Raw genomic sequence first — 24,490 nt, 5'->3', positions numbered from 1 at the left:
TGTCTGTTTGTAAGTTTTTCTCGGCTTCATGGATGTACTTCCATATTAAAAAGTATTTCTGCATGAAACTCTGATGAAGAGTCCAAAGTGTTCCAGGAAAGAAGGGCAAGCTCCATAAAGAAGTGGACAGATGGCCTGGCACTGTCCATCAGGTGGAATCACTGTACTCATGGTTTGTCTTTTTGCAGAGAGTCTTCAGAGGACTCAGTGTAGTAGGGTGGGACATCAACCTGCAGTCTACTGAGCTCTAAATATTACCTCATTAGTTGCAAAGACAGCATTGCAGAAAGACAAAGGAGATTCTCTAAAGAAGGCTGGAGACTATGAATTAATATATCTTCTGACAATCAGTGACAATTTGAGCTCATGAAAGCCACCATAGTCCCTCGTTAGCTCTTTGGAATTTTGAAGACTTGGGAATCTCTCTATCTCTCACACACTTGTAGGTTCCCCCAACCTGAAACAGGCTGGTATATACCATGCTGCCACTGAGGTGGGGCCACCTGCATTGCAGCTTTCCAACTTGCAGGGCTTCTTTTCGAAGTGACAACTGCCCTGCTCTTCTGCTACATGCTGAGAGGCTGAACATGTCTTCCAGAGATGTTCCTGAGATAGCTGACTACCTGTGGAAATGGCAGACTAGTGCTAACAACTTTGCAACCATACATTAAAAAGCCTGGCATGGTAGGGGAATAGGCCTTCCCCCTTATAAGCATGGTCTCTTAATAAACCCTTTATTTTCTGTACTATATAAGACTGGTGTTCACTTTGTGACAGTACATTCAGATTCTACAGTCTCCTGTGTTGATCTGTCTGTCATTTTCGCACACTCCTTGCCCGTCTGCACCCAGATACCCATCCTACGCAGACAAGGGACTCAAGAGGGTCTACAGCAGTAAATTTTTTATAATTGTTATCAATTATAATCAATGGTAATTAAATATTAGCTGCTTATTTTAGTTAGGGTTATTAAATGTGCCCACAGCAATTCTTTGGCAAGAGAAAACATTACTGTAAAATCATCTTTGCCTTAAAGCAAAGTTTTAACATCCTATTAAGACTGCAGTGGTGCTAATAAAGATTTTAGAAAAATCATCTTTGCCTTAAAGCAAAGTTTTAACATCCTATTAAGACTGCTGTGGTGCTAATAAAGAATTTAGAAAACCTATAACAAAAATTGTGTCTTATAAACCTGACAAACTGTCTGTTCCTTGTTCCAAATGACAATTAATTTGGTTATTGCAGAATATTGATATTTGGCCTATTGCATACCATCATTTTAAAATAAAGTTTATAATTACTATCCTAAAGATAAGTTGAACATTGTTTTTATGCATGCCTTCTATAAATTCACACATGCATCCCATTTGTTGTGTTTAAAAACAACCCTTTTATGGAAGAAAAGTATATTTGAATTGAATTACACACTTATTCTTTTGAGTTTCCACCTGCTTCAGTACAAAAAATTAAATTGTGTGCTGTATATGGTGTTTTAAAATGTTGAATAATCAACCTTTAATTTGTATATTAATAGTCAATATTATGTCTCGGAGCTTACAAATGCTTTGATTTTTGCTGATGGCTCCTCTAAAGAGCAAGCTTGATATTTTATGAATAATCAACAAATAGTCATAGAGATTCATGGCCTCTCAGCTCAGTTGGCAGAACTGACAGCAGTACTGAATGTCTTTGAGTCTGTAAGAGACGTTTTTAATATTTTTACTGATAGTTTATATGTTGCACAATCAACTCCCTTATTGGAAACTTGTGGTACATTTAACTTTCATAAGCCAGCAGGATCTCTGCACAATTGCAAAACATCATTCTTGCCTGAAAACATCCATTTTATATTGGTCATATACGAGCTCATTCTGGTCTTCCTGGACCTTTAGCTGTAGGCAATGATCACATCAACAGGGCTCTGGTCGCAGAGGCCTTAATTTCAGATCCTGTCACTTTGGCTAGTCGTGCTCATGATAAATTTCATCTCTCTAGCGATACCTTAAGGCTCAGACACAAGATCACTACAGAACAGGCAAGAATGATTGTAAAACAATGTTCTAAATGTATTACATTTTCTCCAGTGCCACATTTAGGAGTAAATCCACGAGGTCTTATACCTAATCATATATGGCAAATGGATGTAACTTATTATGCAGAATTTGGAAAATTAAAATACATACATGTTTGTATTGACACTTGTTCAGGATTTCTTTTTGCTTCTCTACATACGGGAAAGACCACTAGAAATGTAATTGATCATTGTTTATAAGCCTTTAATGCTATGGGATTGTCTAAATTCATTAAGACAGATAATGGGCCATCCTATAGTAGCAACAATTTTACTTCATTTTGTAAGGAATTTGGTATCAAACACAAAACTGGAATTCCTTTTAATCCCACGGGATAAGGAATTGTCGAACATGCTCATTGCACTTTGAAAAACTGGCTTTTTAAAATGAAACAGGGGCAGCTTTACCCCCAACGTCACTAAAAGCACATCTTGCTTTTGTCTTGTTCATTTTAAATTTCTTACAAACCGATGTTAAAGGTCAGTCTGCAGCAGATCGCCACTGGCATCCAGTTACTTCCAGTTCTTATGCCAGGGTTAAAATGGTGGGTCCCATTAACTAATTTGTAGAATGGTCCAGACCCTGTTTTAATCTGGGGAAGAGGTTCTGTCTGTGTTTTTTCCAAAAAAGATGACGGAGTGTGATGGCTGCCTGAAAGACTGGTTTGTCAAGTGGTCACAAATCCTGAATCTTCTAGTAAGTATGATTTTAACCTCCTTGATAGCTAAAAACCCTTTTTAACCAAAAAAGTTAATTTGGAGCACAGCCTCCACTTCTAGAGAATCTCTGGCTTTTCTGCTAATTCTCCAAGCCAGCTCCCCCACAGCATAAGGCCAGAGCCTTAGCTTGATCATTGCTAATTTGCAACTGAATAAAGTTCCTGAGCTTCCAGAAAGAAGCTTTTATCCTATTGCTTTTCACTGTCTTGGCTTTGTTTTTCAAGCAGTTCAATCAATGCCTCACAGTCTGATTTCAGCAAGCATGCAACCTCGCCTCCAGCAAGCAAGGGTGGCAGAAATTAATGAATATGAAAAAGCATATTCAATATATATTGTGGCTTTTGGTCTGATTTGGGATTAAGGTGTGCTATGAGGGCCAGTTAGTCAGTGACAGGCAACCAGATTTATGACCCATAGCAATCTAAGATGGAGGGATATGCCAAGAGGCCGTGGTTTATTAATAATACACCACAGAGCTATGTTTGTGCAAAATAAACACAAACAAGCTGCATATAACCTCTTTGATGGATCTGAATGGTTTGGGAAAATCTGAGAATTCCTAAGACAGGCACACCTGCCAGCCACCATAACTCCCAGGCAGGACGATGGAGCATAAATAAATTTTATACCTCATTCGGGCTATTTGCATTATATAATCAGGGAGGAATTGTAGGCTCCCCCAGCCTGAAGCAGACTGGTAAAGACATGCCACCACTGAGGTGGGGCCACCTGCTGTGCAGCTTGCCAACATGTTGGGCTTCTCTTTGAAGTAACAACTACTCTGCTCTTCTGCTACCTGCTGAGAGGCTGAACCCCTCCTCCTGAGATGTTCCTGAGATAGCTGACTACCTGTGGAACTGGCAGACTAGTGCTAACAACTTTGCAACCATACATTAAGAAGCCTGGCATGGTAGGGGAATAGGCCTTCCCCCTTATAAGCATTGTCTCTAAATAAACATGTGGGCCTTGATCAGGACCTTTGTCTTGGCTCCATTATTTCTCTTGACCATCTAGTTTCTCTCTTTTCAGCCCCTGCCTGCCTCCCAGGAGTAACCTGGTTCTTGTAAGCCACAGGCCTGTTTGCTACACACACTCTTTATACATACATATATATATATATATATATATATATATATATATATATGCATATATATATACATATGTATATATATAACTAGAGTTAAATTAGTACCTTAAAGAGGCTTAAGGGGGCAAGGGGTAAACATGGAAGCATCCCAATATATGCCTGTTAGATTTGGTCAGTGGGTGTTAGGAACTAGAGGATTAGGGTCTGCAGGTCCCTCTGTAGGTCACTGTGATTGGTACAGGTTTTAGGCTACAGTACAGGTAGCATGAGCTGGCATAGTGACTGAGGATACTGTTCTCTGGGACCTGATTCCTCCTGCTAAATCTCTGGGTGTCACAGGATATCTGGTCTTGTAAGTGACATTAGTCATATTATCCAACATTTTAGCACCAATGGAGAAAGGTAGATAAAGGAATCTTAGGATACCTGCATCTAGATCTCTTAAGGTATAGCTAAAGACCTGAGCAGATGGGGTGTGTGTGTGTGTGTGTGTGTGTGTGTGTGTGTGTGTGTGTGTGTGTAGTGTGTAATCAGGCCCACATATATCAAATACAGCTTCCCCACATGAGCACAGATACTTCGAGATACTTCTGGGCTTACCTCTACTCCTTCTCTCTACTCCATGTCTCTAGCATAATGATTTCTCTCACCTGCATTTTCAATAGCAGTGCTGTAATTGTCTCCAAAGGATAGAGAAATATCCTGGTCCTCCTTGACCCAGTGTTCCTCGTCTGGAGCCTATTCAAGTGCCTCCTTGGGGATATTTAGCCTGGGTGTGCAGGGTCACCAGAGGAAGGGTGGTGACCAGAGTGAACATCCTCATGACTGTGGGTTTCCTAGGAGACAAAAACTATCAGGAACACTGTGTGTGTGTGTGTGTGTGTGTGTGTGTGTGTGTGTGTGTCTGTCTGTCTGTCTGTCTGACTGTCTGTCAGTCAGTCGGTCTGTCTGTTTATATTGGGATATTTGTGAAGAGACATATCCTATAGAGGCCCTGCACTGAGAAAGGGTCTACATTGACAAGGAGAAGGATTTGTCCTCAAGGTCTTCTTGATATTTTTATTCACACATGACAGCTTCCACCATGAAAGGCCTTGATCCATGTGTTTGATCGCTTCCTTTGGTATAAGCTGGTGAGGATGAGGACACTACTATTACTTCCTGTTACCAATTGGATTTGTTCTATGATTTGAATATTTTTAATGTTAAAATAACAAGGAAAAATAGCACTGTCATGTATTATGTCTAAGAAACAATGCCTCTAACTCTCTGAAGATAGATTCTTATCTCATATCTGAAGTTGTTGACTCTGTGGTCAGTCCTGGATCATGATGATGTAGAGAGTCAATGCTTGTTGTCCTCACTGACATTATCAAACTATGGATGAAAAGAACTCCAGTGACTCTAGGCACAGCATTGGTCTAAGAAGGACAAGTATTTATTCTTTCTACTTCTATGAAAGTAGGACTGTCAATTAAGAAAATCAATACTAAAGCATACAACCCAATCATTTCATGCACAATAAGAACTTTATCTCAAGTAAAACCAATTAAAGACCTGGACATAAGACATAAAAGCATAAAACTACTAGACGAAAATTTAGTAGTAGGTCTGGACAGTGATGTCTTGCATGACACCAAAGTTGCTAGGAACAAGGCAGGTGGGCAAGTGGGGTTGTGGAATGGCACTGGGATGTGCAGCTTTTGCATAGGAGAGGAAATAGGCATTGGTGTGAGGTGGAAGTCTAGAACATGGTGGAAAAGGTTAGCAAAGCATACATCTAAATAGACACTAATACCCAAAATATCTAGACACCATGTAGAACTCACTTGTCAAAACCAAGCAATATTAAGAGATAATTCTTAAAGTAGAAAGACATTTTAAAGATCATATCATTGTACCTACTGGAATGACAAGAAAAACATTTGTGTGTTGGCAATAGTTTTATGAGTTTCCACTTATCCACTAAATACTATTCTTCACAGCTACCACAGGCCCAGACAGAAGAACCTTAGAAGAGTGTCTGATGATGAGGTCTTTTTCAGAGCAGCCTTGCCTTTAGGGAATCCATTGCAGCTAGGCCTCAATGACACATCCATACTTTCAAAGTTACTTTCATTACATACAGACCCTTATGGTATGCAGTGAGGGCAGAGCAAGAGAGACAGCACTCTTCTGTCCCGACCTTGGGATGAAAGAGCAGATGAAACATCTTGGACAGATTTTCTCTACTTAAAATTTACTTGTAATGTCTTAATACTTGTGGTTAGTTCCTATTGGATAACTCAAAGAAATGTAGTGAAAGGACAGTTAAGCAATTTGTAAAAGCTGTGGTCAAAGCAGGGCTTCCCAGAAGAAATTCTTATTTATCTAGTCCAGGACTAGATGATACCCATTTGCCCATTGTTGCTCACTTCAAGGAGCTTGTACGCATAGCTCATTGGCTGAGGCTTAATCACTGGTTTTACAAAGTATGAAAGAGTGCACAGGAAATGTGTGGCCTACAAAGCAGGGCTTATGCTTTGTGGGGATGACTAGAATACATATTCAATGAACATGTAAAGAAGGATTTGAAAACTAGTTTTCAGTGAACTTCCTCAGGACTTAAATTACAACCACTAGAACTAGTTAAGACATTCAGCAGAGTAAGGACACTGCATTGTAGTGAGATTGTACATTAGTTCTGCTGTGAGACTGTGCAGGTTCTAATGGAGTCTTCAGTGTATTTGAAGGGTATTTATCATGTCATTCTCTGAAAGGACAGCATGCAACATTCGTTGACCACTAAATAAGGCTAAACAGTTAGCTAGAGCCATATGGGCAAAACACTCATGCCATTGTTCCTTAAGAAATAATGTTTTCTGAATTTCCTACAGTCTGGAAAGATGGCAGAGAAATGGATCTAGCTAGTCTTAGGAAGTGATGTGTGCTTAGAGGCATTAAGCCTAAACGAATACTGGCCATTTATAAAGACAATGTTAGGCACAGCATGATCAGAATGGACATTTTATGCTGGAGATGCACTGACTTTCCACTATATAGTCCCTAAGAGGGAAAACAGTGTTTTGAGATGACCTCAAATCCTCTGACACTGCTATTAGAATGCAGCTTTGTCCTAGCTAATCTTGAGCATAATCTTGGTCATTTCTTGTCTAGGAGCAAAATCTCACACTTGTCAACATTCTGTATTTGTCTCCAAGATTTGAAGTGTTACTATTTCATTTTCTCCTTCTTAGATGATGCTGTGCCCAGAAAGGTTAAGTCCTACTAAAATTAGTATATGGCACTCATACTCCTAAAGGTTATGACATTTACAAGTGGAGTCTTCTGGCAGGGGATTGGGATAAAAGGGAAGAGCCTCCAGGGATAGGGTGGTTCTCTTGTAAAAGAGACTCAGAGATCCACTTTGTCGTTTTTACAGGGGCTGACATGTTCTAGAAGGTCATTTATAAACCAGTAAATGGACCACTACCACATAGTAAATCTTTTTACACATTCATCTGAGACTGCATATCCCCCAGAACTACAGGAAATTCGTATCATGGCTATGCATAATATAATTATATGACTTGGTATGTGTACTACAGTTATACAAGACAAAATGGACTAAGGCAGATGTTCATCTTGGAATACATGTACCATACTTTGAGGAAATGTGTGTCTTGTTGAGAGAACCACAGGGAAAGAACTGGGGTTCCTTATACTGTTAGACCTGAAATATGTATAGGCAGTTCTCTTGGAGAAAAATGTTTTGGTTTATAATGTTTACAAATATCCATAATCAAAACACACTCTGCTTCAGACAGTTTGATGATGATCCCTCCCTCTGGAGCCCCAATGGATGCTTGTACTCTGCTCATCTGATCTCAGCTTACAGTCAGGCTCATGGTTGCTCCTAACACCAGTACTAAATAGCCTAACATGGTGGAGAGTTTTTCTGGAGTAAATTTCTTAAATCCTAGAGAAACATTAATCTCTGTGTCCATAGCACTGACCAATGTCCAAATGGAAAATATGAGTTAGAAAACATGTGTGTGTGTCTGTGTCTGTGTGTCTGTGTGTGTGTGTGTTGCTTGAAATCCATTTTTTCTAGTAATAATATCTTACAGGGCAGTAGGAAATAAGAGTATATTCAGGTACATGCACAGTGAGAGAATGTGTGACTTCTGTGGATTAGTTTCAATATCAATCTTTGCTTATCAATGCATTGAAGAAGAGGGAACTTCATCTTTTCACCTAGTTTCTCAAGAATGAGTCTGAAAACAAGTTCTAGATATGTGGCATAAATTTCTGTACTATTTGGGATGTTTTGATGAACAACTTCTTATTCTTAGTTTATCCAGTTTTCCACAATGGGGATGCAGGATTAATGTGCAACCAAATTGGGGTTCAGGTTACTGTCTTTAGGAAGAGATGTAGTGTGATGGGCCGTATGGCCTTGGTGATTGCTAGAACATGAGAAAGCCTAGCAAGTGTTTGTTATTTTTCTAGGATTTCGAACTACAAAACCTTTCTAGAACTGCCTTTCATTCTCTGTGGAATTATATAAGAGCCACAGGAAAAGAGAGAAACTGAAAGAAAAAGAAAGGCCAGGGAAACACTTTTATATTCTGAATCAACCAATTTTTCTAGTCATAATTCATTCTTATAGTTTTCAAGAATTTGTGTGAAAATGCTCAGGCAGGGGGTCGTTCCTGAACTTTGAATACAATTTACTTTGACTTAGGTAGACTCTAATTTACACACATGACAAGTGTGATCATTTCTAACAGAGAGCATATGACGTGAAAGAGCTGGGTATAATGTGTTCTGTGTATACCCTGTGCATCAGAGTTCCTAGCTGACTCTTGAGAATAACATTATTCAAGGAAACTGAGGTTTATCCACATCAGGGAGCAGGAAGGCAGTAGAGCAGGTTACAAACCAGGAGCTATAGATTAACACCCAAACTGGGGAGAATCTAGGCAAGGGCAAGTGTGTAGGTATGTAGTCATTGACTAGAGAGTTGAAGAGACTGAGGAGAGGGTCACTGTCACCTAAGGGGTCCAAGTATTAAGAATATGGGAATGCGACCATCGGGGCAACATTAGACTGGAGAATCTTTCCTCATGCCTGCAAGTTTTTTAATGAGCTGTAGAAGTTTGAGTGACAAAGGAAAGTTGATAAAGCACAAAAAAATATGATATTTTAACTCCTTATATTCTGTTTCAGGTTGTAGAAATTGTTCAGAAAACCAAACTTTCAAATACAAATAATCTCTTTATTTTGGAGAGATATCTTTGTGTATTGTAGCTCTGTATATTATACATGGTTGCCAAGATATATCCAGTGATAGATGAGTGGGTAAAGAGAATGCGGTATACATACATAAACTTTGTGTTTGTGTGTGTGTGTGTGTATGTTTATATGTATACATAGTGGAACACTAGTCAACCATAATAAGATGTTATTTTTAATAACTGAGATGGTTCTGGTGAACATTTACTATGTAATAACTGGACACATAAATTGCAGGACAAGATAGTCACACATACCCAAGATAAAAATTAATGTAATGGCAGAAATAGCAATAGAATATTTGCTACTGGAGACTGGCAAGTTCAAGGGTTGCTGAAAGGAGGTTGGTCAATGGGCACAGAATTATATTTAGGTAGGAAAAATGAGCTCTGGTGTACTATTATGCAATAACATCATTGTGAATAATAATGAGTTATTTATTTCAAAACACCTATTACATTAGAATTGTAATGTTTCCACATAACAACATTATAAATACCTGAGGTGACAGATATGCTAAGTCCCCAATTTAATCATTTCACAATATGTACATACATGTATGAATCCTTACAATTATGTACCTAAATTTATCACCACTAGAATAGGTCAGGATAAAAGAATGAAATCTTGCATTTTACAAGAAAATTTTATCCTAAACTGCAAAAGGGGTAAGGAAGAATACATGAGCTTATTGCAACCAGGGTGGAGAATTTGTGACAGGGAGAGGTGTTGGATTAAATTCTGGAGACAAAGACAAGAGAGCTTTTAACTGTGTAAGGTCGTGGAAAGGCCCTGGAGAACCTTAGTAGGGAGGTTGTTCAATGTGATAGTGTCATGTGTTTGCTGATTGGCACTTATAGAATTATGCTAACTGTTCCTGGAAACAGACAACCTATGCCCTTAGATTAATACATTTCTGAATGATGACCTCACACTTGTCTTGATTATTAAATTTATTTTGCCCAAGTCACAAAAATCTAATTTAAAGACAGAAATGGCTTGAGGGAAATTGGCAACTGCCTATTATGTTTGCAATTCAGCAATCAGTATTCCTAAATATTTGAGGCTAAAATTGTTATAGTAGCTAGAGTTTAACTTTCTCTACTAGCTCAATCAGTGGAGCTGGTATCTGTCAGGGTTGCTCTAACAACTAGCAAGTAAGATGCTACTAGCATCCTTTCTTCTTCAAAGTCTGATTGGAGTATTCAATTCTCCCACCATGGTTCCATATCTATATCTGCAGGGAACCCACTCCCTCTGTGCTTCTAGAAGGTGCAATCCACAAGGTTCTCATCACACCTCATCGCACCTTTCATCAGGACATAGTTTTCCCTTAAAGAGGTGAGGTGATTTAGAGCCTGACTTTTAGCATGCTGTAGCATGTCTGGAGACTAAGACTGCAAAAGAACTTTCTACTGACTTCTTTATTTATCTTGCATGTCTCTTCCAAGCTGCGTTAAGCCTTCCAATGCTCTAAAGTAATTCACTGGAGTGTACCTTGCAGAGCACACTGGAGTCATGAGTAGTGTGCAATTTCAGTATATGAAGAAGTTTTCTGTAGAGAAAATATATTTTTCTCAACATTTTGTTTGATGTTAGCCTCTGGTTTGTTTTATATTGATTTTACTATGTTTAGGTATGTGCCTTGAATTCCTGATTTTTCCAAGACTGTTAAAATGAAGGGATGGTGAATATTGTAAATGCTTTCTCCACATCTAATGAGATGTTCATGTGGTTATCTTTCTTTGAATTTGTTTATATAGTAGATTTCGATGATGGATTTCCATTTATTGAACCATACCTGCAATCCCTGAGATGTAGCCTACTTTATCATGATGGATGATTTGACATTTTCGTGGATTCGGTTTGGTAGCTTTTATTGAGTAGTTTTGCACTGATATTTAAAAGGGAAATTGATCTGAAGTTCTTTTGTTGTTGTTGTTGTTGTTGTGTTTTTGTGTGGTTTTGTCATCAGCACAACTGTGGCTTCATAGAAGAAATTGGGTAGTGTTCTTTCTGTTTCTATATTGTGGAATCATTTGAATAGTATTTGTATTAGATCTTCTTTGAAGTTCTCATAGAATTCTGCACTAAACCTTCTGTTCTTGGGTTGGGAGACTTTTATAGACTGCTTCTATAGTTTAAGGATTATGGGAATGTTTAGACAGTTTATCTGATCCTGATTTAACTTTGGTAACTGATTTTTCTGTAGAAAATTGTCCATTTCATTCAGACTTTCCATTTTTGTTGAGTATAGGCTTTTGTAGTAGGATGTGATTATTTTTTTGTAATTTCCTTGCTTTCTATTGTTGTGTCTCCCTTTTCATTTCTGATTTTATTTATTTGGATACTGACTCTGTGCCCTCTGGTTAATTTTGCTGTAGGTTTATCTTCCTTGGAGACAAACTTAAAGCAATCCCACTAAAATCAGGGACTACACAAGGTTGAGGACTCATTCCCTATCTAGACAATACAGTACTTGAAGTCCTAGCAAGATCAATTACCTCATCAAAAGAGTTCAAAGTGATACAAATTGCAAAGTAATAAGTGAAAAACATCACTATTTCCAGATGATATGATAGCATTCTTAAGTAATCCCAAAAATTCCATCAAAGAACTCCTAAATCTGATCAACAACTTCAGAAAAGTGGCTACATATAAAAATAACTCAAACAAATCAATAGTCTTCCTTTACTCTAAGGATTAACAGGCTGAGAATAAATTAGGGAAACTGCTACGCCCCGGTTGAGTCAACTGGACAAGTCAAGAGACTTAAAAGTCACTCATGAGGCAAAAGAGTTTTAAAGAAGCTCTCCTCCTGGAGTCTAGCGTTCCCTAACCATACAGTAATTTTTCATTCCTGTGTTCCATTCCCGTGTTAGTCTAGTGTATGGATCCACGTGCTCTCTTTCAGTATTTTCCTATTATAAGTGCTTTTTAAAATTGAATTCTGACATGGCTTAAGCCTTCCACCAGTGTTCCAACAGTCCTAGAAAAGTCCTTGAGCAAGATCATGGGTTTAGAATTCAGCAAGATTGTAAAAGCTAAGTCACTCCCTTACACAGGAATTTACCATCACTAAGAAAGAAGGAAGTTTCAGACCAAAGGAGAAACCAGAATAGATACCTTTGCAGAGTTACACCCATACACACGTATTTACAATGGCCTAAGGGGAAGGTGGACTATACAAGAGACTAAAATAGGAACTATGGCAAGGACTCGAAGCCCTTGACCCTGGCTTCTAAGATTAGTGGAGCTTCTAATCTTAGGTGGAGCCCTTGTTGATCCCAGCTGTTCCTGAATTTTATCCCAGGTGGTTCCTGTTAGATCTTTTGTGTTTGCATTCCTCTGTTTTATGTAAGATTCCGGTTACCTCAATTGTACCTTGCGAATATGTCACCCAACTTCCTTATTGTCCTCTGCATAAAAACTCTGATGCTCGAGTTGCAAAATTACATTCAGATTCTCCTGTGTGTGTCTGTTTGTCACTCATTCATCCACGCTTTGCCCACCCGCATCTAGAGACCCCGTTCCACGCAGACACAGGGACCCAGAGGGTCTGCGGCAGGAAACATCCTTCATAATAGTTACAAATAGTATACGATACCCTGGTGTAACTCTAACCAAGAAAATGAAAGATCTGAATGACAAGAACGTCAAGTCTCTGAAGAGGGAAATTGAAGAAGATCTCAGAGGATGGAAAGATTTCCTATACTCATGGATTATCAAGATTAATATAGCAAAAATGGGCATCTTGCCAAAGCAATCTATAGATTAATGGATCCCTATCTCAATTCCAACACAATTCTTCATAGAGTTAGAAAGAGGAATTTGCAAATTCATCTGGAATAACCAAAAAAAATCCAAGATAGCAAAAACTATGCTCAACAATAATAGAATTTCTGGTGAAATCACCATACCTACCTTCAACCTGTATTGTAGAACAATAGTGATTAAAAAAAAAAAAAAACCTGCAAGGTTTTGGTACAGAGACAGGAAGGTAGATCAATGGGATAAAATTGAAGACTCAGAAATGAACCAACACACCTATGGCCACTTGATCTTTGAAAAACAATCTAAAAGTATCCACTGGGAAAATAAATAGCATTGTCAACTATTGGTGCTGGCTCAACTAGTGGTTATCATGTAGAAGCATGCAAATTGATCACTTCTTATCTTCTTTTACAAACTTCAAGTCCAATCTGATCAATATCGACCATATACAACCAGATACACTGAAACTAATAGAAGAGAAAGTGGGTAGAAAAAAATCCTCAAACACATGGGCACAGTGGACAATTTCCTGAACAGAACACCAATGACATATGCTCTAAGACCAACAGTGGAAAAATGTACCTCATAACATTGCAAAGCTTCTCTACATCAGATAGAGAGCTAATATCTAATATATACAAAGATCACAAGAAGTTAAGACTCCAGAGAATCAAATAATTCTATTAAAAATGGGGTACAGAGCTCAACAAAGAATTCTCAACTGAGGAATATCAAATGGCCAAGAAGCACCAAAGAAATGTTCATCATTCTTAGTCATCAGGGAAATGCAAATCAAAACAACTGTGAGAATGGACTTTATATCAATCAGAATGGCTAAGATTAAAATCTAAGGGGATAGCAGATGCTGTTGAGGATGTGAAGTAAGAAAACTCCCCCATTGTTGGTGAGATTGCAAGCTGTTACAACCACTCTGGAAATTAGTCTGGCAGTTCCTCAGAAAGTTGGACATACTATTACCTGGTGACCCACCTCTACCATTCCTTGGCATATACCCATAAGATGTTCCAACACATAATAAAGACATATGCTTCACTATGTTCATAGCAGCCTTATTCATAATAGCCAGAAGCTGGAAAGAGCCCAGTTGTCCTTCAACGGAGAAATAGTTACAGAAATTGTGGTACATTTACACAATGGAGTATGACTCAGCTGATAAAAATTGAGACTTCATGAACTTCTTAGGCAAATGGATAGAACTAGAAAATATCATCCTGAGTGAGGTAACCCAATCACAAAAGAACACACAAGGTATGCACTCACTGAGAAGTGGATATTAGCCCAAATTCTCAGAATACCCAAGATACCACTCACAGACCACATGAAGGTTAAGAAGAAGGAAGACTAAAGTGTGGATGCATAAGTCTTTCCTAGAAGAAGGAACAAAATACTCAAGGGAGAAAATATGGAGACAAAGTGTGGAGAAGAGACTGAAGGAAAGGCCACCCAGAACTGCCCCACAGGGGGATCCATCCCAGATACAGACACCAAACCCAGACACTATTGTGGATGCCAAGAAGTGCTTGCTGACAGGAGCCTGATATAGCTGTCCCCTGAGAGGGTCTTCTAGAGCCTCACAAATACAGAAGCAGATTCTGGTAGCCAACTATTGGACTAAGCATAGGGCCCCCTATGGAGGAGTTACAGAAAGGATTGAAAGCACTAAAGGGGTTTGCAACCCCATATGACAAACAACAATATCAACTAGTCAGACCACCCCTTCCCTGAGCTCTCAGAGAATAAACCACCAACCAAAGAGTACACATAGAGGGACCCATGGCTCCAGCTGCATAGGTAGCAGAGGAATGTCTTGCCAGGTATCAGTAGGAGGAAAAATCCCTCGGTCCTGTGAAGGCTCAATGATCTAGTGTAGGGCTATGCCAGGGCACTGAGGTGGGAGGGATTGGGTCGCTGTCTGTGGAAACTCCCTCATAGAAGCAGGAGGAGGAGGGATGGGATTTGAGGTTTTCATGGGTGCTGGACTGGGAAAAAGGATAACATTTGAAATGTGAAAACAGAATATAGTCAATAACAAAAGAGGAATATAAACAGGTGAATATCGAGGCTGCTCATATTTGTCTTACCAGAAACCTGATAAAAATGTTAAGATTACAGACCACTCATGTTTTCTATAATCAACACAAGACCCTCTATATAGAAGATCCATGGAACCCCAGGTGGGAAAAACATATTGTTGGTAAGCTCTATCATAAAAACAAATCTAGTTCCCCAGTAAGTACTATTCACATCCAAAGAAAATATGTCTCAATTGCCAAACATCTGGATATTGGGAAAATAGGAGAAGGAAACAAACATTCCTCCAAGGTCCTCACTTATTTGACATCCCCATTCATAAATTGTACTTACTGCCACTTATCCTTTTTGTTCCCCACCCTGACCTTGACTTACCATTTCTCTTTTCCCTTCTTCCCTCTTTCAAAAAAGACCTGTCAAAGTGTGTACTCTGCTGGCTTGGCATGATTTAATCAGGAATAAACCTTTTTCATCTAACAGGGGATGCACACATAGCAGCATACCACAGGAGCTGGGGGAACACACACACACACACACACACACACACACACTTTACAGGGCACCACTATAACTGGAGAGGGGGCTCAAAAAGTGTAACGAACCACTTGAGCTGGGGTATACAAACTTGGTAGCCCACACTGGAGCTAGGGGGTTCACAGAGAGCGCCACACCAATGGAGGTAGAGGCGAACACATACATAGTACAGCTGGGGGTTGGGGGAACATGCACACACAGAAGTACACATACTCACACATACACACACACACCACCCCTGGACTTGGGGAAGCACACACACAATAAGTTATTATTTGTGCTGGGGGTTTACACACACACACACACACACACATAGAGCAGTGTACCACTGGAGCTATCCTCTGCCTTACCTGTCTTGACTAAGATCCTAATTGTCCCCAAAAAGACAAGTACTAAAATTTTGGTTAGCCTGAGACTCTTCTGAAAGACAGTTTGACATTCTGCAAGTAGGCCTAATAGAAGTAAGCTAGGTTTGGACACAGCACAGCAATGGGTATTAGCATACCAGAACCCTCCCTTCTGTTTCCTGGTTATCAGAAGATGAATGACTTTACCCACCACAAGCTCCTTGCCATTTCTGTCCTGCCTTCTGTCAGACCACAAAGTAGTGGTGCCCACTGACCATGGATTGAATCTCTAAGGCTTGAGCCAAAATAACTTCTCTTCCACACCTGTTTTGGGAGAAGATCCTGCTTGGGTCTACTCATCTTAAGAACACATTGGTATTTATTTCTAACCTGGCACTTTCAATTCTAATGTGTGGTTTTTCTTACTTATCTTTCAGTTTTAGCAAAAATATCAACAAACCAGTAAGTTGCCTGATGATAGGAGGCAAATGCCTGGGTCTGGGCAAGGGCACACCTCTTAAGAATGGCAGTTGTAGAGTTTCTTACCTCACATGCTGCAAAATAGTATAGAGAAGAAGACAAAGATCCTGTGAACCAAAGAATACACCAGAATTTGCTCCTCCCTGAAGGTGGACAAAACTTAAACCAAATTAAAGTTGCTTGATTAAATGCAAACACCTGTGGCATAAGAGCTGTGTGAGCTAGCAGTGACATAAACAGGGCTCTATTATGTTTCCAGAATTTATGGCTCTCTGTTCCTGTCTCTGATATGTTATTGGACTTCCTGTACCACACACACACTGCCTTCCTTCCTGCCTTCTTCATCCCTTTGCCTCCTTATCCTCTTTGCTTCAGCCATCCAATCCCAAGGCAAGACAAAGAAGGTGACCCCAGCTTTCCTTAAGCTTGTGCCTCAGTCATTTATGCCTTGTGTGGTTGTGGTTAAGACTTTAATGCACACTTTGGCTATGAGAGCTCTTGAGTGTGGGTTGAAGACTCTCTTATTCATTTATGTACTGACCATTGATGGGATATATTGCATCATGTTATTTAAAATTGAATGGCCAAGTTGAGTCAGTAGGGGGCTTTCTTAGATCTAGACCTAAGACACAATGGACTTATGCAAAACAAGAAGGAAGAGCAGGGTAAAGACCAATCAGAGGCTATGGTTAGTAAAGCAAAAGTTCAGAGTCTATCCTAGGCCTGACCTTCCCACTGAGATTTTTACAGTATGATAGGCTTACTGTCTGGCTTGTGCAGGGCTTTTGAGTTAATGTGCATACAATTTATGCTCATGAGTATAATTCAGCTCCAGCAGGATACCTTAGATTTTCACAATTCTCTGTCTGAAAGAAGAAATGAGACCCCAGAGAAAAGATATCTCACCTGGATAGACACAACTGATTTAAAAAGTCCTTGTCAGCCAGACGTTGGTGGTGCAGACCTTTAATCCCAGCACATGGGAGGCAGAGGCAGGCAGATTTCTGAGTTTGAGGCCAGCCTGGTCTACAAAGTGAGTTCCAGGAAAGCTAGGGCTAAACGGAAAAACCCTGTCTCGAAAAAAAAAAAAATCCTTGTCACATGATTGACATGTAACAAAAGAATTTAGCCAAAGATACATACCAAAATGCGGGGTATCTTTAAATTTAAAGTATGGGTCTGAAGTCAAGGCACTGTCCATAAGTGTGTGCTGTGCAAGCTTACAGATTTGAGTTTGATTCAGAGCACCCATGTAATAAACCAGGAATCATAGCATGTCTGTACTCCTAGCCCTGGGGGATGGGATGGAGACCTGTGGATCTCCAAGCTCCCTAGCCAGCTTGGCAGACCAAATGCAGGACCACAGGTTCAATGAAAGATCTGGAGGATCTTGTTAGATTCCCAGCACCTAAGTAGCATCTCAGCACCTTCTGTCACTCCTGTTATAGTGGATTTAATCCCTTTCTTTTGGCCTTCATGCCAATCATATACACAGTACATACAGGAAAAATACCAAACACAGAAGAAGAAGAAGAAGAAGAAGAAGAAGAAGAAGAAGAAGAAGAAGAAGAAGAAGAAGAAGAAGAAGAAGAAGAAGGAGGAGGAGGAGGAGGAGGAGGAGGAGGAGGAGGAGGAGGAGGAGGAGGAGGAGGAGGAGGAGGAGGAGGAGGAGGAGGAGGAGGAGATGGTAGAGAGTGATGAAGAAAACACTTTACCTTCTGCCTATATATACATAAATTCACACATATAAACAAATGATGTGTAACATACATACACACACAAGGAACTGATTTAAAATATCCACAAATAATATAGTATTTGAGTTTTATTCAAGGACAGCCTTTGACTTTTTCATTGTAGAATGGAACCCATACACTTCATTTTGAAAACTGAATCCTCAGACCTTGTCCTCAAGAAATTAATTTAATACTCCATACTTTTATCTATTATAAATTTGTTGTTTAGCTGATGCTCAAAGTCACTGTGGACTGTTGTAGGAATGAGATCAAGTTTCCTGCAGCAAGGGAAGCATCATTCTTGGTCTTTAGAGCATGGCAGGACTTGCAAGGGTTTTTTAGCAAACATCCTCACCTGAGAAAAGATGTTGTTGGCTATTTTGTTATTTTAAGGTAAGAGCCTTGAAGGCATAGGTAAAATGTATCAAAGCAAAAAAAAAAAAAAAAAAAAGTGCTAAATAGCTTTTTAGTTCTAAAAATTACAGGGCCCTTTGATGTTCTGATAGGACCAGAGCTGGGGGTGTACACAGGGCAGAGAACCAAAGGAACTGGATCGTGTGAGCATCAGAAACTGGTTACAGCCAGCCTCTGAAACCTGCAATGTCATTATCCTAGGGGACAAGAGGCTTCTATGTTCATTTCTATGGCAACCATAGCACACTCCTTGTGTTATCTGCATCACCTACAAGTTTTCACCTGTGTTACTTAAGTTACTGCCAGAATAAAGATGTGAATACTGCCACCCCCCACCCCCACTCTACTTGGTGTCTTCTCTTTTATTAAAGACCTCCAAAGGGTGAACTCTGCTATCTTGGCATGATCTGTCCAGGAATATGCTATTTTTAACTAACAGTGGTGCTGAAGCCCTGGACTTGCTAGCAACCACACAGGCTGGTCTGAGGCTTCTATAGCCACCACTGTGGGGCACAGGGAACTCCACCAGGTAGGATAGCCACAGCCATGTGGGTTAAGAAGTTGGTCAACAAGTTTATTGGACAAGGGCTTGGCCTAACCCCCAAAAGCCAAAAGGGCTATGCCCATGAGGTCATCAGCAGGGACAATGGTCTGTAGATTGCTGTTATGCCACTCAGGAGAGGGGAACATCACTCCTAGGAAAACCTCCAGATGATCTTCTAGGCTTGGCTAAGGACAACTGAAGAGGCCTGAGCTCCCTTGACCTGACTACTTCCATCACCACACAGGAGCCCCAGGTAGCATTACGGCATCTGGGCATCCCATCTCATTCTTCTTCTTGGATGCTGGGACCACTTATTCAGTCCTGACAGAGTTTCTGGGGACCCACCTCTCCCTCTCATCCCCTATTCCTGGAGGAGGAGTACAACCTTATCTCCCTCACCAAACCCTACACCTTAGTTGAATTTTTATGAGTCTTCCTCTCACACATTCTTTTTGGGAGTGCCAATGTGTTCTGATACCCTATTGGCAAGGGGTCTTCTAGATAATTTGGGAGCCTCTATTTCTAGTGCTCCCCCACCCATTCACCTGAACCCAAGCTCACTAGCAACCCCTCTCTTCCTCCTCCTCACCACTCAACCTACTAACTCTAACATGTTGTCTCTTTTGCCAGCTTCTCATATAGACCCCTAAGTATGGTCATCCAGAACCCCTCTGACGCTAAACATCATCCTCCTGTCATCCAGTTATTGGACTCTACAAGGTTCATCACCCAAGCTCAATACCCTCTTTCCCGCCAGAGCCTCAGGAGACTTAACCCTATACCATTTCTTACCTCTTAGGGAAAAAAAGCTCCTCTATCTGACCTCTCCCCCCTTTAACACCCCTATACTAGATGGTAAGGGACCTAATGGAACCTATCACCTGGTTCAAGACCTCAGGTGCATTAATTTGGGTGTAGTTCCTCTCCATCCTGTGTGGCTAATCCTAGTACAGTTCCTTCCACTATGCCCTTGGGGACTTCTCATTTCTTTTGCCTAGATTCCAAGGATGTATTCTTTTCTATCCAGTCCCAGAAAACCTTACCCTTTACCTGGACTGACCCTGACGCCCAGTTTCTATGCACACCTGGACTGTACTACATCGGGGATTCCGGGACAGCCCACATCAATTTGGTCAGGTTCTGGCTTCTGACTTAATTTCTCTATGTCTCTCTAAATCTAAGATTGTCCATTATGTAGACAAAATTCTTCTCTGAAGTCCCCATTCTGAAGTCCCCAATTAGCCAAGGTGACACCTCTGCTCTTCTAAATTTCCTGTTTAGTCAAGGCTACAAGGTCTCATATTTTAAAGTCCAACTGTCCACTCACCAGGTCACCAATCTGGGACTACCAATTTCCCCCAACCCAGTAGGTTACTAACTTGGACAGGAATAATCTAACTCTGTCTCTAACTGTTCCTTCTAAAAGGGAGAGATTTTATCATTCCTAGGGACAGCCAGTTTTTTACATTCCTGGGTTCCTTCCTTTTCCCTTCTTCCCACCCCTTATATGAAACATTAGACCTCACCCATGAACTTCTTCTCAAACCTTCTCAAACAGAGGCTTTTCAAAGGCTCCAACAGGATCTCCTTAACACCCCAGCCTTACACCTCCCTGACTTGAGTCACCTTTTTCCCTCTACATAAGTGAAAAAAGTGGTTATTCCCTTGAAGTCTTAGGTCACCAACTGGGAACCTATTTTGTTCCTGTATTTTACTTGTCAACAAAAACAAGATTTAAATATCGAGGTAAGGACACCATGTATTCTTACCTTAGCAGACACTGAACTCCTTATTGGAGAGTCTAAAAAACTAATGTTTGGGTCACTTATAACCATCTTTCCTTCTCATACTCTGTCACAGCTCCTAAATTACAGAGGCTTACATTCTCTACTGTCCTCCAGCAATCTTTGTCTTCATGTAGCAATAATAGAAGACTCCATACTCACTTTCCAATCATTCCTGCTTCTTAATAATTTTATTCTTTTTCCATGAACAATTTCTAACCACTCCCTCTCTCACTCCTGCACTGAAACCTCAGAGGAATTATTACCTCATCCTTCACACATACAGGAGGACACATTGCCTCATCCCCTCTATACCTGGTATATCAATGGCAACTCCTTTTATATGTAAAGAGTCCAGAATATCTGTCTATGCTATTGTGTCAAACTCAGAGGTGGTTGAGGCACAGGACCTCTCTGTTCATACCATGAATAACAGTCTGAACTTACCCGTGCCTTTCAACTGGCACAGTGACTATCCCTCAACATCTACACAGACTCCAAATATGCTTTCATGTATTCCAATCCCACACTGGTGTCTGGAAGTAATATGGATTACAAAAGGAAGATTAGTAACTGATCCAAACCAAATTGTGACCATGCTAAAGGCTTCCCAACTCCCCACAGCTATTGGGGTTGTCCACAGCAGATCCCAGCAAACAGATGACTCTATTGTGTTCAATGGAAACAACTAAGCTGATGAGGCAGCTAGATCTGAAGCCCTTAGGGGTTTAGACTTGTCTCACCCTCCCCATGACATTCTTACACTACAAACCAAATCCCCACTCTCACTCCCAGACACTGGTCAAAGTCTGTGCTACCTTCACCAACTCTTTCATCATAACAGGCAAGTGTTGTCTACCTATTGGAAGAGATTATAGACATTGGATAAGTATATGAGTGTGTATAATAAGCAAATGGGCAGGAGTGGGTTCAAGGAACACATACAAGTATAGGCAGTAAGAAAAATTCTAACATTCACAAAGGAACAATAGATCACATGGATCTAATTACCAACAGATTTTTCTGTACCAAGCACAGCAAACCCATCCAATGCAGCAGAGGACTTCTCTCAGACCCTCTTATGTTGTGTAGTAGGCCTAATTTTAGTGCCTATTCTTTTCTGTGTCTTTTGATCCAACACTGGAACATTTCTTCATTAAAAAGATATCAATCAGGAGACATTGACTTAAAGACTTGTGTTACAGGATGAAGCTCATCTCTATGTTTTGTAAAGGAAGCAGACAAACAGTAAACTCCTAATCTGCTTTCTCATTATTAATACTGTGTCTTCTATTTGCTTTCTTCTCAAGGTCCCCTGTAACTTTAATTTTTTTCAACCCTTATTTTTAATTATGGCTCGTAATGCATTAAGCTCCCTTTTAGCCCACCACCCACTGAAGGAAGTGGATAGAAGAAAGGATACATGGGAAATAGAGCTATTTAGAGATAGTACTTAAAGCAACTCCCATCTGTGTTGTCTGGAAATTTGAAATTCAGTTCACAGGTTAGCAGTGGCATTTAGATCTACTAGCATACACTTTGGATACACCAGCCATTCAGTTTGATAAATCAAGGTAGCAAACATGTATCAGCAGTGGTGGTACTACCTAGCAGAGACAGCAATGTCTCAGCCTTGGCTCAAGTCAGCAGGAGGGACCAGCAGGAATTCCAGGAGAAGTTTTCAGCTGTGGCTCTCTCTCAGTGAATTGGAGATAAGTGAATACTGGAGCCAAACAAGAGTTGCACAGCTAGCTCTATAAGCAAGCTAATCTCACACATCATCACTGTTCATCCAGGCCTACTTAATACCTTCCAAACATCCTGTGTCTTCCAAAGGTCTTGCCTCAGCATGAGCACCTGTCTCAGCTGGGTTATTCTGTCAATCTCAGAGAACCTCACTCTGCTAATCAGCCCAGTGTGCAGAAACATCAAAAAAGCCACAGTATACCACCAGAAGTTTTTTGGTGTATTTCTCTGTATGGAGTGCCAACAAATGGAACTTAACTACACAATGTTAGGTGAACAAATGCATCTCTGTTGGCAAAGACTCCTTTATCATGTTTCCTTTCACATTCTTGCTTCAGGAGAACATCTTTTCTCTTGTGTCTACGTCAGTAAAATATTCCTTCATGATTCTGCCTTGGCCTTTCACCTGTGTCCACCTCAGGAAGATACTCCTTCACATGTTTGCCCCAGCAAAACACCTTCCAACAGTAGTGCTCTTCCAAACAACCCTTATGTTTCCACTTCATTCCCCTCTAGAAAATCCTTATTATATGTACTTCATTAATATTTGGTATATGCTGTAGTCAAGACTTTTGGATTCAAGAATCAGAATCTTAATTCAAAGCCCTTTAAAAAAAATCCTAGCTCTCAGTGTTAAGGCCTAGGAAGGAAACCCTGAAAAACCTTAGACTCAATTTAATTTGTAACTGAATTTTTCTTTCAAGCTGCAGCTGTCCTCAGTTCCCAGGGTTAGAGTTGAAACTAAGACCCAGCTAACAGGTATCAAAGACCTCAATGCTCTCTCTTGGACTTTCCTCAGGTGTGAGAGAACTTCTGGGGTGTCTTACACTCCTGGAATTCCTAGTCTTGTCTTAGTCTCTGTTTGCTCTCAGAGAAGGCCTCAGACCTAAGATAGTTTCTTTAGCCATCATATTCCCTATGTGCTCCAGAACATTTGAAGGAGATCATTGACTTGTGTTGAGACACAGGTTGACACTGAGTCTGTAGGGCTGCCCTCCCCCAGAGGCTTTTCCCTATATAATCTAGACATGTTCTCTCCTCTTCTCTCTTCATGCAGGCTTTCTCCTTTCTCTCCCTAGCCCACCTCTGTCTTTGCTCCCCTTGATGAATTCCATGGCTTCCTTCCTTGGGAACAATAAACTCAACTTGGCCCTAGAGCATTTTCTCAACAATATTAATACTTGCTTACATACTTGGTTATAATTTATTTATATAATTTGTTCATTACAAATTAGCAGCTTTAAGAAAATTAAAATTTTACAGTTTTATCTCTGTTAACTTTTAGCCTTAAGAATCACAATTTTTAGTAGATTTGTTTTAATAATCAAACTAAAAGTGCAAAATTATTGATTAAATATTCAAATTCTACCCTCAACATCTATTTCCACTGAAGTGTCAGATGGCTAAACGGACTATCAACTATCCAAGCTTTGCAATTTAATGGGTCGTATTTGTTGATTCTCGATATTACAGCACAAGCCATTGCTGTTCTGTTTAGGAATTTTTCCCCTGTGCCCATATCTTTGAGGCTTTTCCTCATTTTCTCCTCTAAAGGTTGCAGAGTTCAGGTTCTATGTTAAGTTCCTTGATCCATGTAGACTTGAGCTTTGTACAAGGAGATAAGAATGGATCAGTTCGCATTCTTCTACATGATAACCAATAGTTGAGCCAGCACCAGTTGTTGAAAATGCTGCCTTTTTTCCAATGGATGGTTTTAGCTCCCTTATCAAAGATCAAGTGACAATAGGTATGTGTATTCATTTCTGGGTCATTGATTTTATTCCATTGATCTACCTGTCTGTCAATATACTAGTACCATGCAGATTTTATCACAATCGCTCTGTACTACAGCTTTAGGTCAGGCATGGTGATTCCATCAGAGGTTCTTTAATGTTAAGAATTGTTTTTGCTATCCTAGGTTTTT

At 40.1% G+C, this 24,490-nt stretch overlaps 1 pseudogene; it reads left to right on the top strand.

Annotated features, from left to right (window-relative positions):
• The window catches only part of LOC110288010 (beta-defensin 5 pseudogene), a 96,778-nt pseudogene extending 80,346 nt beyond the window's left edge, over positions 1–16,432 (top strand).
• Positions 16,433–24,490: the final 8,058 nt, after the last annotated feature.

The sequence above is a fragment of the Mus caroli genome, unplaced genomic scaffold (assembly GCF_978045245.1).
Source record: "Mus caroli unplaced genomic scaffold, Mus_caroli_1 scaffold_10, whole genome shotgun sequence".
Classification (NCBI taxonomy): domain Eukaryota; kingdom Metazoa; phylum Chordata; class Mammalia; order Rodentia; family Muridae; genus Mus; species Mus caroli.
Note: the sequence above shows the minus strand (reverse complement) of the source record. Positions and strands in the feature narration are given on the sequence as shown.